This window comes from Phyllostomus discolor, chromosome 5 (assembly GCF_004126475.2).
Source record: "Phyllostomus discolor isolate MPI-MPIP mPhyDis1 chromosome 5, mPhyDis1.pri.v3, whole genome shotgun sequence".
Classification (NCBI taxonomy): domain Eukaryota; kingdom Metazoa; phylum Chordata; class Mammalia; order Chiroptera; family Phyllostomidae; genus Phyllostomus; species Phyllostomus discolor.
The window spans coordinates 148,947,290-148,960,756 of NC_040907.2; the positions used below are offsets into that span (position 1 = coordinate 148,947,290).

At 46.4% G+C, this 13,467-nt stretch overlaps 1 protein-coding gene across 33 annotated transcripts in view; it reads right to left on the bottom strand.

Annotated features, from left to right (window-relative positions):
- SORBS1 (sorbin and SH3 domain containing 1) overlaps positions 1-12,189 on the bottom strand; it is a 223,791-nt gene extending 211,602 nt beyond the window's left edge. For 6 of the 33 annotated variants that reach the window (XM_036027046.1, XM_036027044.1, XM_036027038.1 and 3 more), the window contains exon 1: positions 12,064-12,179. The gene's annotated coding sequence lies outside the window, so the exon portion shown is untranslated. Of the gene's footprint in view, positions 1-108; positions 2,115-12,063 lie in introns of those variants that run through there. The other 27 variants (XM_036027048.1, XM_036027041.1, XM_036027037.1 and 24 more) reach the window with 16 other exon arrangements.
- Between the last annotated feature and the right edge of the window lie 1,278 nt (positions 12,190-13,467).

Below are 13,467 nucleotides of genomic sequence, written 5' to 3' on the forward strand. Positions count from 1 at the left end.
TTTTGCCGTGCTTTCTCCGTCCGGATCCCTGGCCTGCTCTCGAGCCCACTGCCCGGGCCACTGGGGCAGCGGCTCAGATCTCCCAGCTCCAGTTCCAGCCTCTCTAACCTCATCCCTGGCTTCCTGATCCCGCCCAGTCTCTTATCACCTGCCTCCATGTGCACTGTCTATAAAGAGAGGCCCAAGCAAGGGAGAGTCAGCGCTGTGTGTATGTCACAGCCATCTAACATCAGCGCACCACACAAATGTTTCCACTTTCCCCCTGCTGTTTTGTTATAAACAACCCCTGACCATCATTCTGTGCTCACAGGAAATAGTCACCCAATACTAGGTCTGCCCCAACCACAGACAAACACTAAGTAGAGAAGCAATCTGCCAATATATTACTTATTCACCTGTTGGTCAAGGAAACTGCTTATGTGCACAGACACCAGGTTCCTTGCAAAATCCAGGCAATAGGAGAAACTGTTTGGATTTCACAAGGTATGTGCTAGTGACCCTTCATACTGGGAAACTAAGCTCAAAGGTCAGCCTGCAGGCTGATGTTAACAATCGATGCATAAGGCATTATATAAATGAGTAATGAGTTTTCTCATTGACAATCAGGCAGGAGGACAATTCCGGGATCTAACTAAGCGCCCATTCCTGTCACAGCTGCTATGAGCTCAAACATCACCCATGATGGAAAGGCCCAAAAGGGAATGAGGTTGGCCGAGCCAGTTATAGGTTAAGGCACAAGTACTCACTACTCTTGGTCACTGGTTATGGGTACTCAGGCTATTTTTTTATGGCACACTGACAATCCAGGTTGTCAGGAAAAGTCTCCTCCCGGGTCATTCCTGAGTCCGTCACTGGCCTCTCTGTGCTCTCTGCCCTGTGTACCGCACTTGGGTGAGGCGAGTTGCCCATGGGTTATCACGTCTAGTGTGCCCTCACTGCCCCACCCCTGACACCCACTTTGTCATACTAAAACCTTCCTACTTCAAAACCTGAAACAATGAATGCCTGCTGGAGAAGATAAGAGCCTAGCCTTCTTGGTGTTAATGAAGAAATCAACTCCAGGAGGGCAATACCCATGTCTCCATTGTTCATTGACAGTTGTTTAATGAACAAAACGAAAATGTGGCTACTGAGCACTTCCTAATCTAAAGGTCCACATATAAGCAGAGATTCACCTATCCAACGCTGTACCTTCCCATCCCTGGGGCTAATATCAGAGCTCTCTTCCTCTTCACCCAGCAAAAGGGGGCACCTTAGGACACCCTGAGACATGGGACAGACCTGCTTGCAAGACTGAGCAATGATGGGAATGCAAATCACCATGCAATAGAAACCTCAAAGAAAGGGCCAGGGTCAACTACCTGGGCTTCTGCCCCTTCTCTCTTCTGCCCTCCTTTGGCAAATCCCTGTGCTCCACGGGGGTGATGGTAAATGTCTGTGATCCCACCCCTCCAAGGTGGAGGTGCAGAGATGGGAGAAGGGATGTTTGGGGACAGAAGAAAGGGCTGCTGGCAGGGACAGACCAGGAAGAAGGAAAGATCAAAAGGATCCTTGTTCCGAGTACAGGGAATTCAGAGGCCTCAGGAACATGCTGGCATTTTCACCTCAGCTCACGTGACCAAAGCAGCCCCTGGCTTAGAAACATTCAGTTCTGTGTCCTTCTCCAGCTTAGTTCTACAAACACGGCCTCGCCTGCCAAGGTTCTTTTCCCATTCCACAGTCTCCTGTTTGAAAACGCCTCCTAGACTCTACCAATAACTTCTCATTCTCAATATAGCAACCAGCAACGTGGAGTGATTACTGTGTATCAGGCACAGTTCTAAAGGCTTGCACTATTGGATTATCTGATCCGCCCCATAATCCTGTGAGGTCGGTACTATTATTTTCTCCATTTGACAAGCAAGGCAACTGAGGCACAGAGCAGTAACTGCCCCAGGAAGCCACAGAGCCTGGAGGTGAACCCAAGCAGCCTGAGTGCAGAGACCACTCTCTCAGTCACCCTACTCCCCGAGCTCACTTTTGGTGCAGGAGAGCCAAACTCCAAGACAAGAGATCTGTTCCCAGCTCAAGCTCATCCGGCCCCATGACCTTAAACAAATGACTTTTTTCTGCCTCAGCTGAGAAACAAAGCTAACCAGATGCCTGGTGTAGAAGCTGTTTCTTAGCTCTGCAGTCCAGTGTTGCCCAAGAGAACCTCCTGAGGCGATGGAGACGTTCCTGTGTGTGCTATCCACACGGCAGCCGCCGGTCTCACGTAGCTACTGAGCACTTGAAATGTGCCCAGTGTGACTGAGAAACTGAATTTTAAATTGTATTTCATTTTAATTAATTTAAACTGAAAGAACCACACATGGCTAGTGGCTACCATATTGGAAAACTCAGCTCTGGTCTATAAATTCCTGGATGGCAGGAGCCATTTCTCTTTGGTCCTCACTGCACTCCCATAGCCCAGCATCAACCCCTTAGTAGACTACTTAGCGGTCCTGGCACATTAGCTCACAGGTTTTGGAAAACCAAAATAAGTTATGACAAAGCACTTAAATATTTTTAAACTCTATAAACACAAAATTATATCTGTAGTTCATTTCTTAGTTAGGATCAATCTGATATTAACTCATAACAGTGTAAGGCTGATTAAATACATAACTATGATCTGTCTGGGGGAAATAATCGTCCATGGTCAGGGCTGTGGTCCAGAATTGCTATGTCTGCTAACTCTAAGATCAACACATTGGAGTCCCCAGACTCCATAGGTGAGCCAGGCAGTGAGCAGCTGAATTAGCCAATAGCAAGGCCTTGTTCTTTTGTAGGGTCTGGGGATTCTTGCAGAGCAACTCACATATTTCCATATTTCTAAGTGGAAAAACCTAACATTTACCATACACCTCCTATGCACTAAGAACTGTAGCAGACACAGGAAATATAAAGATGACTTCAATACGGTCCTCAAAAGAAGCCCATAGTCTAGAAAAAGTAAGAGGTCAAATTCAGAGTCCTTCCTTCTGTGCAAAGCACCAAACCACAATCAGGAGAAAGAGACAAACCAAACACAATCAATTCATTGACAAGAGCTATAACAATTGTATGCACCATACTTTGCACATAGTACATACTCAGTGTAGTGAACTGAATCAAATCTTGGCTCATTTTAAGGTTGAAGAAACCAAGATCCAGACAGGTTAAATGACTTCTCAAAGTGACCCAAGAAGTTAGTAACAGGGCTGGAGGTAGCACCTGGGCCTCATCACTCACCAGCTCAAAAATCTATACAGGGGTGGGCAAAAGTAGGTTTACAGTTGCATTGTGACACTCTTTTGAGTTGATAAAGCTGCTGTAATAATCAGAACCTGCATGTCTTTTTCCCCCATGAACAACTGTAAACCTACTTTTGCCCACCTCTATAAGCTGTCCCCTGATGCTTCTTACTGGATAGCATGGGAAGAGTGGCCCGATCTGCCTGGTATTATGTCTATCTCAGAATAAACCATGGACTTATTTTTCTAGGATTGTGTATTTGAGACTCTTGAAATCTGATGACTAACCATGTGTATACCGTCTAAAAACACGCATTCACTCACTCAACATACATTTCTTGGGAATATACTACATATCAGGCACCAATTAAGGGCTTGAATAAAGAGATGAAACAAACTTCTGGTCAAATCAGAGAATTGAACAGCCATATTTATCTCTGCTCTCTCCTAAAACCACACTGAAAGGGATTTTTTTTTTTTAGCAGAAAGGACACAACGGGACACAAGGCATGTCAACAGAACTCTGCAAGACAGAGGGCTGACCACCGTGCAGTGGCTGATTTAGGTTTCTGCTTCATCTGCTCTGCCAAGTGCAAGCGGGAGAAAACCATTCAACAAGTCACAACTTATGCCACAGAAACAGGAGAAGGCTCAGGAATTGGAGGCACCAAGGACTGTGAGAAGCAGGAGGGGGTCTACAGAGAGGACAGCCTGCTAAAAGTTGGTGCAAAGAGCAATCAGACCCCAGAGTCGCTCTGAAATCTGCTCAGTCTGGCAACTCTCCTTCCTTAGCTGGCAGAAGGTGGCAGTTCACTGTTTAGGCAATTCACACTAGACACTCTAAATTCAGACACAGGTGAGGGAGGGACGCACAACTGAGGGAGGTAAGGAGAGAGGGAGGCAACTTTCAGAAAATAGATGGATTGAGTGAAAGTCTACACACACTGAAGGGAAAACCCAGCTTACTTCCCAAACAAGGCTCCCAGAATGGGGAACAACCAGCCTATTCCAACCCCAGGCAGACTCCAGGAAAACCCAACATCCACAGAGAAAGGATCTACAGACACTGGCATCTAAGTGCCCTCAATGGGAAAAAAAAAAAAGGCGGGGGACTCTGTGCTGGATCACCCTATGCTGAAATTAACAACTCCTTCCTTGTCACAGATGCCCTATCAGCATTTTGGTGTCCACTCTTAAAATACAAATGGACAACTCAGTGATCAGCATACATGGAAGGATGGCTCCAATGGGAGGAGATACAGTAACCAAAATAAGCAGAAAAAGAGACTTGGAGGGAACAAAGACAATGTGGGGAACAGCAGAAAAATGCAGGAAAACAAACAAAAACCTATTAGAAGTGAACTGATTGGACCCATGAAATAAGAACAGGATGTATTTTAAAAAGAAAGAAGACAGAAAAGTGAGCATTTGGAGAAAAGGGAGTTCTAAAAAATAAAACTTGCAAGGATGTTTCATGCAAAACCATGAAAGTATAAATTTTAAAAATTAAAAAAAAGAATAAAGATGAAGATATCACTCTAAAAGTAAAACAAAAATAAAATTTAAAAAAGAGATTTTAAAATTATAAACTTGAACCAGTAAATTCAACACCCAACTAATATGAGTTCCAGAGACAGACGCAGAAAATGGAGAAAAGGAAATTGTCAAAGAAAACATAAGAGAATTTCCAAAAATTAAAGGATATAAATCTTCAGTTCAAAAGAGCATGCCAAGGATGCAGCACAATAATTTTTAAAGCAAGAAAACTCCAAATACAGAGAGAGAGGATTCTAACTTTCAGCAAGAAAAAGGCAGGTTACCCATACATGATCAAGAATGGCATCCAAATTTTTCACATCACTATTGGATGCTAGAAGACAATACAGCAGTGCTTTCAAAATTCTAAGGAAAAATGGCTTTCAACCTAAAGTTCTAGACAAATAAAACCACGAACTGATTGTGAATGTAGAATAAGGTGCTTTTAGACTTGCAAGTTTGAAGTGATCAGCTTCCACAGACCCTCTCAGGAACTCCTGGAGGAATAAATCGAGGAAGAGGAAACAGGTTACAACCCAGAACAAGACAAGGGAATCCCCGGGCCCAGAAGTCAGTGGCACAGAATAGAGGAGAGGAAATGAGGCCTCTGGGAGCAAGGTCTCTAAGGCAAAAGTACTTAATAAAATTAAAAGAAACATATGTCATAAACAGAAATGTTTTAAAACATTATCAGAAAGTGGGAATTTGTAATATGTACATAGAAAACTAAATAAACAGAAAAAAGAAAGTAATTATTAACTCAAAGAAAAAATGTACAAGACAGAAAATATCATTATATGGCTAAGGCCATGAGCACAATTTACACAATCAAACTAATGTAAGCACTGAATATCGACATAACCAGAAACTGTGATGGGATGATGGGAAGGACGGGGAGGATGTGGAGAAGGGAAGTGATAAGAGAGGAATAAGGGCTCCTCTAATCCATAATAGGACATGAAGAACTAACATTTAAAATGAACAATCAAGAACCAATATTGTAAGCAGGTAACTTACAAATACAATAGCAATATAAGGAGAAACGACTAAGAACACTGGAAGTGATTGTGGTAGGCAGAACAGCCCCTTAAAGATGTCCATATCCAAATCTCTGAACCTGCAAACACAGCAAAGGGGAATTAAAGCTGCTGACCAACTAATCAAAACAGGGAAAGCATCCTAGATTATCCAGGTAAGCCTGAAATAATCACAAGGATCCTTAAAAGTGAAGAGGGTGGAAGAACGGAGTCAGAGGAAGATGTGACTATGTTAGAAGGACAGAGGGATGCCATGGGAGGGCTCATCTGGCCACCACTGGCTTTGAAGGCGGAAGAAGAAGGCCATGAGCCAAGGAATGCAGGCAACCTCGAGAGCTGGAAGAAGCAAGAAAAATTCTTCCCAAAAGAAGATGCAGCCTCGCTACCACCTGGATTTTAACCCAGTGAAACCCTTTCTTCAGACTATTAACTTACAGAACTGTAATATAAACTAAAGGTCTGTTGTTTTAAGCCACTAGGGTGGGGTAATCTGTTACCTCAGTAACAGAAAATCGTTCGTGTTCAGTGACTGACTCTGGGAAGCAGATCACCAGGATGAGGAGGAGGACACCGTTATTTGACTTTTAGAACTTCATATGTACATATATGACTTCGATACAAATTAAAATTGTATTTTAAAAGATGAAACGCAGATTCTCCCTTGCCAGATCTCAGAACCTGGTGGAGAAGCCCGACAGGAAACCAGCTGTTGCTAAAAAGCAAACGCAGGAAGAATAGCCTCTTTTAGATGTGAGGGGAGCCTGAAAAGAGAAGGAGGAGTCCTCTAGATGACAGAGAATAAGGTCTTCTGGTGAGGGGAGAAGTCCTGGCATTGGGGAGAACCTGGTCTTTGGGGACAGGGAAGAGTTCTGAAGGACTGGGATCTCAGTGGGTCTGCCAGAGCCGGTGGAAAAGGCTGGAGCAGGTCCTCGACACCACTCAACACGGTGCCTGCCCCACTGCTGGCTTCTCCAGCTGGAGGACGGACCTGCTGTGCATCTTTAGAGTGCACATGGGCAGGTGGAGGCCCAGTAGAAACACATTTTCCTGGACCATCAACTGTACTCAACAGTAAAGCATTGTAAATGCTTTTGTGCTAAAAGCAGCCCATATTATAGAACACAAAACTCCTGAGAATTTTTAACATAAAAATGGGAGACTCAGCCCTGGCTGGTGTAGCTCAGTGGATTGAGCGTGGGCTGCAAACCAAAGCATCGCAGGTTTGATTCCCAGTCAGGGCACATGCCTGTGTTGCAGACCATGGCCCCCAGCAACCGCACATTGATGTTTCTCTCTCTCTCTCTCTCTCCCCCTTCCTTCTCTAAAAATAAATAAATAAAAAATCTTTAAAAAAATGGGAGACTCAAGGGAACATCTTGCTTAAGAAGCCCACTTTACACACTAAACTTCCCAAGGACCATGAGCACCACGACTCAATCTTCTCTGTAATTAATCAGTCAGAAGAAAGGTTGAAAGGGCTATATAGCATGCATCCATCAAAGTATCTGGGACTTCACACTAGCAACCTGCCAGTGGCAGCCTACCCTCCCTGTGTCACCACAAGACACCCTTTGGTTCCTAACCAACACTCATCAGAAAGATGAGAAGCAATCCATTCTTTTCCAAAGGGGTCTCAGTCCTGTTCCTGGTGGGAGGGTTAATTCCACCTGGGGGGACAAAGAAAAACCATCGCAGTGAATTTTTCAGGGGGAATGACTAAAGTATTCACAGAGACACTTTCAAGGCCTAAAGAGTACTGCTCCCCTACTCCACACATTACACGAATCAGCAACTAGATCCCCCGCTCCACCATCAGGACCCCCGACCCCTCACAGTGCAGGCCTCTGTCAGAGACTACACTACAGATGCGCTTTCCAGGGCAGGAAGTCAAGAAACAGGGCACATCTCTTGGGAGAGAGTGTCCCTTGTGTCCACAGTACAAGGGTGGAAACTTTTTCCATTGTTATAGCTGGTCTGTTATAAAAACAATAGCCACATGACAGTGAGCTGGGAATTTTTTTTTTCTAAAAAGAGACACTACTGACCACAGAAGAGGGAGAATGGGGGGGTCAACGGAAGACCACACAGAAGTAAAAAGCAATTTAATTGGGTTTGGTTTGTTGGTTTTGTGTGTAAGACACATGTACACACATTCAGAAAGACTGAACTCAGCTGATTTCAAATTAAGAACAGAGAACATGAAATTTTAATGACAATAAATTTATTAAAATACACTACAAAGCTACATCCTTGGCAGTAAAGAAAGGATGGGGAGGAAGACAAGGAAAAAGACACAATAGGAGAGAAAAAGAAATGTTCAGAAGAGGAAGATGTGGGAAAGGATGGGAAGACAGTGAGGTACAGGGACAGACACGCATGCCTGACCCTCCACAAAAAGAAGGAACCACTAAAATCCAGAGACACTTTCTAGGCCTGCAGAGTTAGCCAAGTAAATTTTACTGTACATGGCCAGCTGTTGGCTTGGCTATAGACTTCAAAGTATTATCACCTATTATACCTTCGAACGGTTACTGATCTGGTAAACCACTGTCTGATTGCTTGTCGAAACATTCGGAGACTTAGCTGACGTCATAGGCCAGAAGCTCCCCCAGATGAGCTACAATCCAACAAGTCAGTCATCTCCAGGTATCTCCTCTGAAAAAGAGTACATGAAACACTACCTCACACAAAGTGCAAGGAAAGTCAGAGGAGAAAATGCTGCTCAAGTTGAAAAGAAATTCCATGGAAAACTTTTTTCAGTATCTGCATTAAAAAAAATGGGTCTTCAGCAAAACTGGGTCCAACCTCAGCATTCTCTAGCATCACCACTGGCACACCTGACTTCCCACATGTTCAAATTCCTGCCCCAGTGGATCCAAAGGCCTCAGCTGGCCCTGGGAAAAAGCAGCTTCCACACTCCAGTTTGAGGGTCAAAGGACAGATCCCAAGGAGACTCCAAGTTAGTCCCAGGCCCAGGGTGGATTCTGAGTTCACCCATGCTCACAGCCTTGTGTAGGCCAAGCCTCTTCACACTTAACTTCACTCTAAGGGATGCAGAAATCTGCTATTTCACAGCTGATAGAGCCCCCACCTTCCAGCTCCACTCTCTCCTCCAAGCTTAGTGTCTGTGTTTTCTCCTTCCCCACCTGACCTGCCCCCAACCTCCTCCCCAGGCTGTTTCTCCAGCCTCCAATTTCTCCCTTCCTCAGCCCCTACGTCTTCACTTTACTCCATCTTAGAATCATTTCTGTTGGAGGAGGAGGGAGCTTTAAAGACACATCTAGAATACAAAACCTAGAATCTATACCCATCTGGGATTCTACCCCAGCTCTGCATTTTGCTAGCTGCATGACCTCAGACAAATCAGCAAACCTCACAACCCATCGAATTACTCAGGGAAGGAGGGTAAACCTGACAATCACAGAAGTCTCTTCCAATTCTCAGGTTCTAAATATCTAAACAGTTACCTGTATGACCATAAGTTAACCATGAGTTAAGCATACACAGAAAGAGAGAATTAATAATAGCAACTCCCTTCTCCCAGCATTCTATCATCCTCCCCTCCCCCCATCTTCCCAGCCAACTACCCACTCTGAAGGTCTGTGCCTATCTCCCTGGCCAGTTCTAGCTCTGAATTGTTTACATACAGTAAAACCTCAAGAGTCACACTAATCAAGAAAAAGGTGAGTCTTAATCCAACAGAAGTCTGAGTCTCACAATGCTTCTTTCATGCCATTCAGCAAGATTGTGGATTTAACATCAGCTTAGCAAACAGAAGAGAATCTAAAGAAGGCACCACAAACTGTATCTTTGATTCTAAGGACAGTAATGCTATCAGGAACCCCGGAAAACAGTCTGCTCAAAAGCCCTCCTCTGGACCAAGGTTCAGAGGACAGAAGCCCCTATTAGCCCAAAGGCCAAAGCAGGTTGGTGGCCAGAATCAAAGCCAGCTGTCCTGCCTCTGGTCCAGAAGTCCTTCACCAAAGCTTTTTGAGACCATCCATCTCCTTTTTCATAGACAAATAATAAATCCTAAATTACCAATGAGTGCCCTCTACAGCAAATCCATTTCCATGTCCAGGGAAAGGTCCAGAACTAAATCTAGATGACCAGCTGATTTACTAATGCTGCCTAGTAAAAGCTTGCTTTCCTGAACCCTGACTATTCATTCTTTGCAAAGAAAACCCCAGACTGTTACCCACATTGAACTCTATTTTGGAGAGGGGAAAAAAGGGGAGAGCTGAACAGTTCTTTGTCCTGCCAGTAATGGGCATTTTTCTGTTCATCCTTTCCCATAAGGCCTACTCCACCCCACAATATGCCCAATTCCTTCTGAAAAGTTCACAGCAACTCTCCAACTAGAATTTTTAAATGCAGTTAAGAGGAGAAAGTCAACAGCGGGTAAGTATCCAGTGGAAGATGATAATACCCTCCCTTCTCTTCACCTTGTGGGGTAGAAAGCATTTCTTTTCAGTTGCTAATACCCTGCAGGGAAGTCACCAGAGCTAGTTCAACTCAGGGCTCTCCAGCTAAGAAATGAGCTCTCAGCAATCCCTGCAGAACTAACCTTTCACTAACTATCAACTCTAACAGTGTCCAGGGCAAAGGTACTAACAGACCAACCCCCTTCCCTGTGAACCCCTCTGGCCAACAGCGGGAGTCTGAGACACCCCTGGAGCTTGGCTGGCAAGGACCTATTTAAGGCAGCATCAAGAGCGTAGGGCAGAAATTTGCTGGCAGCATCCTCCTCCTCCACCCCTCCCTCACAGCCAAAACACACCTCACAGCCAACACACACACACCCCTCACTTCATAGCCATCTATCTCACCTATGTCTCTTTAAGGCTCTAGATCTGGAGTCCCCAAATATCCAGTATGTGTTTTCTGTCTTTAAGGTTGTTGTCCCCATGTGGTGCTCATCCCTCTTAATCAACCCCCTTCTCTTTGATCACCATTAAGCCAAAAACACAGAATTGGATCTAGAGGAGCTCAAAAACCAGAGGTGAGTGGGTTCAGACAAACCATCCTTTCGATTATGAGAGGAAAAAGGGCGCAAGTGAGGGCAATGTCAGATGCCTGGCATGCCGTTTAGTTCCATGATGTCTGTAAGTGAACCTTCCTCCTATTGACAATGAAATCAATTCAGCCAATTTCAGCAGGTCGGCTCTCTGACAACAGGAGCATCTCAGCGCTTAGTTTAAAACAAAAATCCAAAGGCTCGGCCAGGACACGCTAGAAAAAACCAGGGTCTAGATAAAAGGAGCCACGCTCAGTGGGATGGATCCCTTTTGCTTTTACGTAGCAATGTAATAGCGTAATAAATTCTGTCTGCCTTAAGAAAGCATGCACTGGTGAATTTCAAAGCCATCTTACGACAGCAGATGCTGGGGGATGCAGAATTCGACAGCACATTCCCCCATGCAAGGAACATAATGACTTCAAGCCTCTTTTCGCCTCTATCTTGAATGGGGCTACCGCTTATCAAGGAAGCCTTGTCTGAAAGCAGCGAGGGGAGAGCCGGGGATGTCGGGGGAATTTGATTTAAGTCCATCTCGGCGATGAGCTGCCAGTCACTCTAGAGGATGAAGGATCACGGGCAGATGGGCAGACACGGTGTCCTCGGACGGACACACACGGACACACACACACACACACACACACTCGTTCTGGTGGGTCCTAGGCCAGACCGGCCGTCCTTGGCCCCTCCCGCCGCCTTCCCCTCCAGAAGGATGCTGATGAATGAAAACACCTGAGATGCCTCCATCCTGGCGCTCGCTCCCTTCTCCCTTGGCTGCAGCAGAGGAGCCTCTCCTCGGTAGTTTCACTTTACAGAGCAAACCCACCCCGGGCTTTGATATCGCCTCCACCCACCCATATTGCAGCCAGCCTGAAGCAGGAGGACGTTCCTTCCTGGCAGAGGCCATGATCGCACGTACCCCCCAACCCACCAAAAAAAAGCCCTGGAATCTCCCAGAACCCCCGCACCCTGGGGAACTTTCCTTGAAAGACTGGCAGGAAAGAGGGTTGGCCGAGGAGGGCCATGATTTCCCTGGGACTACGGGGGATGCTCTGGGGGAGGGGGTCCCCAAGTCCTTCCAACAGCTGGCCCTTTAAACGCGCCTCCTCCGAGCGTGGAACAAAGGCGCCGCCCGCGGGGGCCGGGCTGGCGCACGCCCCCGGCGCCGGCGCCACAGATCGGGTGAGAGCGGGCTGGCAGGAGGCTGGCGCGGGCTTACCTTGCGGGTCGCCAGGCGGGCGGGCGGGCAGCGCGCGTCCTGCCCCACTCGCACTACACGCTGCAGTTGGCCCCGCTCTGTTTTTCTGGGACTCGGCGCTGACTTCACCGACACTCCGCAGCGGGCCAATGGGCTGCGGCGGCCGCCCCCTCATTAGCATGCATCTGGAACCGTCCACTCCGGCTGCACTCTGGCAGCGGGCGGTGCCAGGGGGCGGTGCCGAGCCGGGTAGTGACAGGAAGGGGCGTGTGCGCCAATAGGAGGCGAGGTAGCGCCCGCCGCCCCTCCCCGCGGTATTGTCAGCGCAGAGCGCGGGCCCGCGGATCCCCGGCCCGTAACGCGCGCGGGGGACCAATAACCCTTTCTGTGGTGGCCGACTGCGGGCTAGTCTGGAGGTTAGCGCAGCGCGCCCTCTGGCCGTTCAGAAAGATCGCCCACGGGAAGCTGGAAAGGACCCTTGGGCAAAAAATAACATCGGTCATGTATGTTACTTAAGCGTATATGTTTTTTGACCGTATATGTTACTTAACGCCTACGCCCCAGTTTGCTCATCTGCAAAATGGTATAATAGTAGGATGTAGTAAAGATTAATATAATTAACCTACGTAAAGCGTTTAGTTCCGTTATCTGGCTGTAGTGCTATGTAAACGTTTGCTACTACAATTATACTCTATACCAGCCAGTGTGCTTAATGCTTCCTGGATATTTTCTCATTTGATCCTCATAGCCTTCAGAGGCACTGGTATTAAACCCTATTTTTCCAAGCAGGAAAACTGAGGTGTGGTTTAAGTGGCTTTCTCGAGGTTACACGGAAAGCGCTGCAATCATGACTTGAACCCAGGCTCTGAATGTTCATTCATGCTGCACACATTTATTCAGGGGCTGCATGGCAGGCATGTGTTAGGCCCTTGGATCACTGAAGAAAAAACAAGCAGGCAAGGGCCCTCCCCTCATGCAGTTTCTTATTTAGTCGGGCAGACAGGCAGATCAATACGTGAATAAATAACCAAGATCGCCTGCAATGTGAAAAGTAGAGTGGATAAAATAAAACAGGGTAATGTGTGAGGGGAGAGAAGAGTACTTGACTAGATTGAATTTTGAGCTAACCATTGTGCAATACCATCCTGATCTCCTCCAGTCCCCTGTCATGTTTCAGAAAAGGAATCAGAGAGGGAAAGCTGCTTGCCCAAGGTCACAGGGCCAGCAAATAGCTGGCCTGGAACTTGATCCCTTCATGCCTAGCTTCTCACATCCCTAGGACATCCCGGTCATCCTTGGCCTGAACAGAACTGACTTTGGTCAGCTGCCCTTGGCAAAATTCTTCAGCCAGAGCACGTTCCCAGTTAATAGTCTGTGTGTGGCACGGTAAAGACAGGCCTTGATGACTGAAGAGGGTGATGGGAA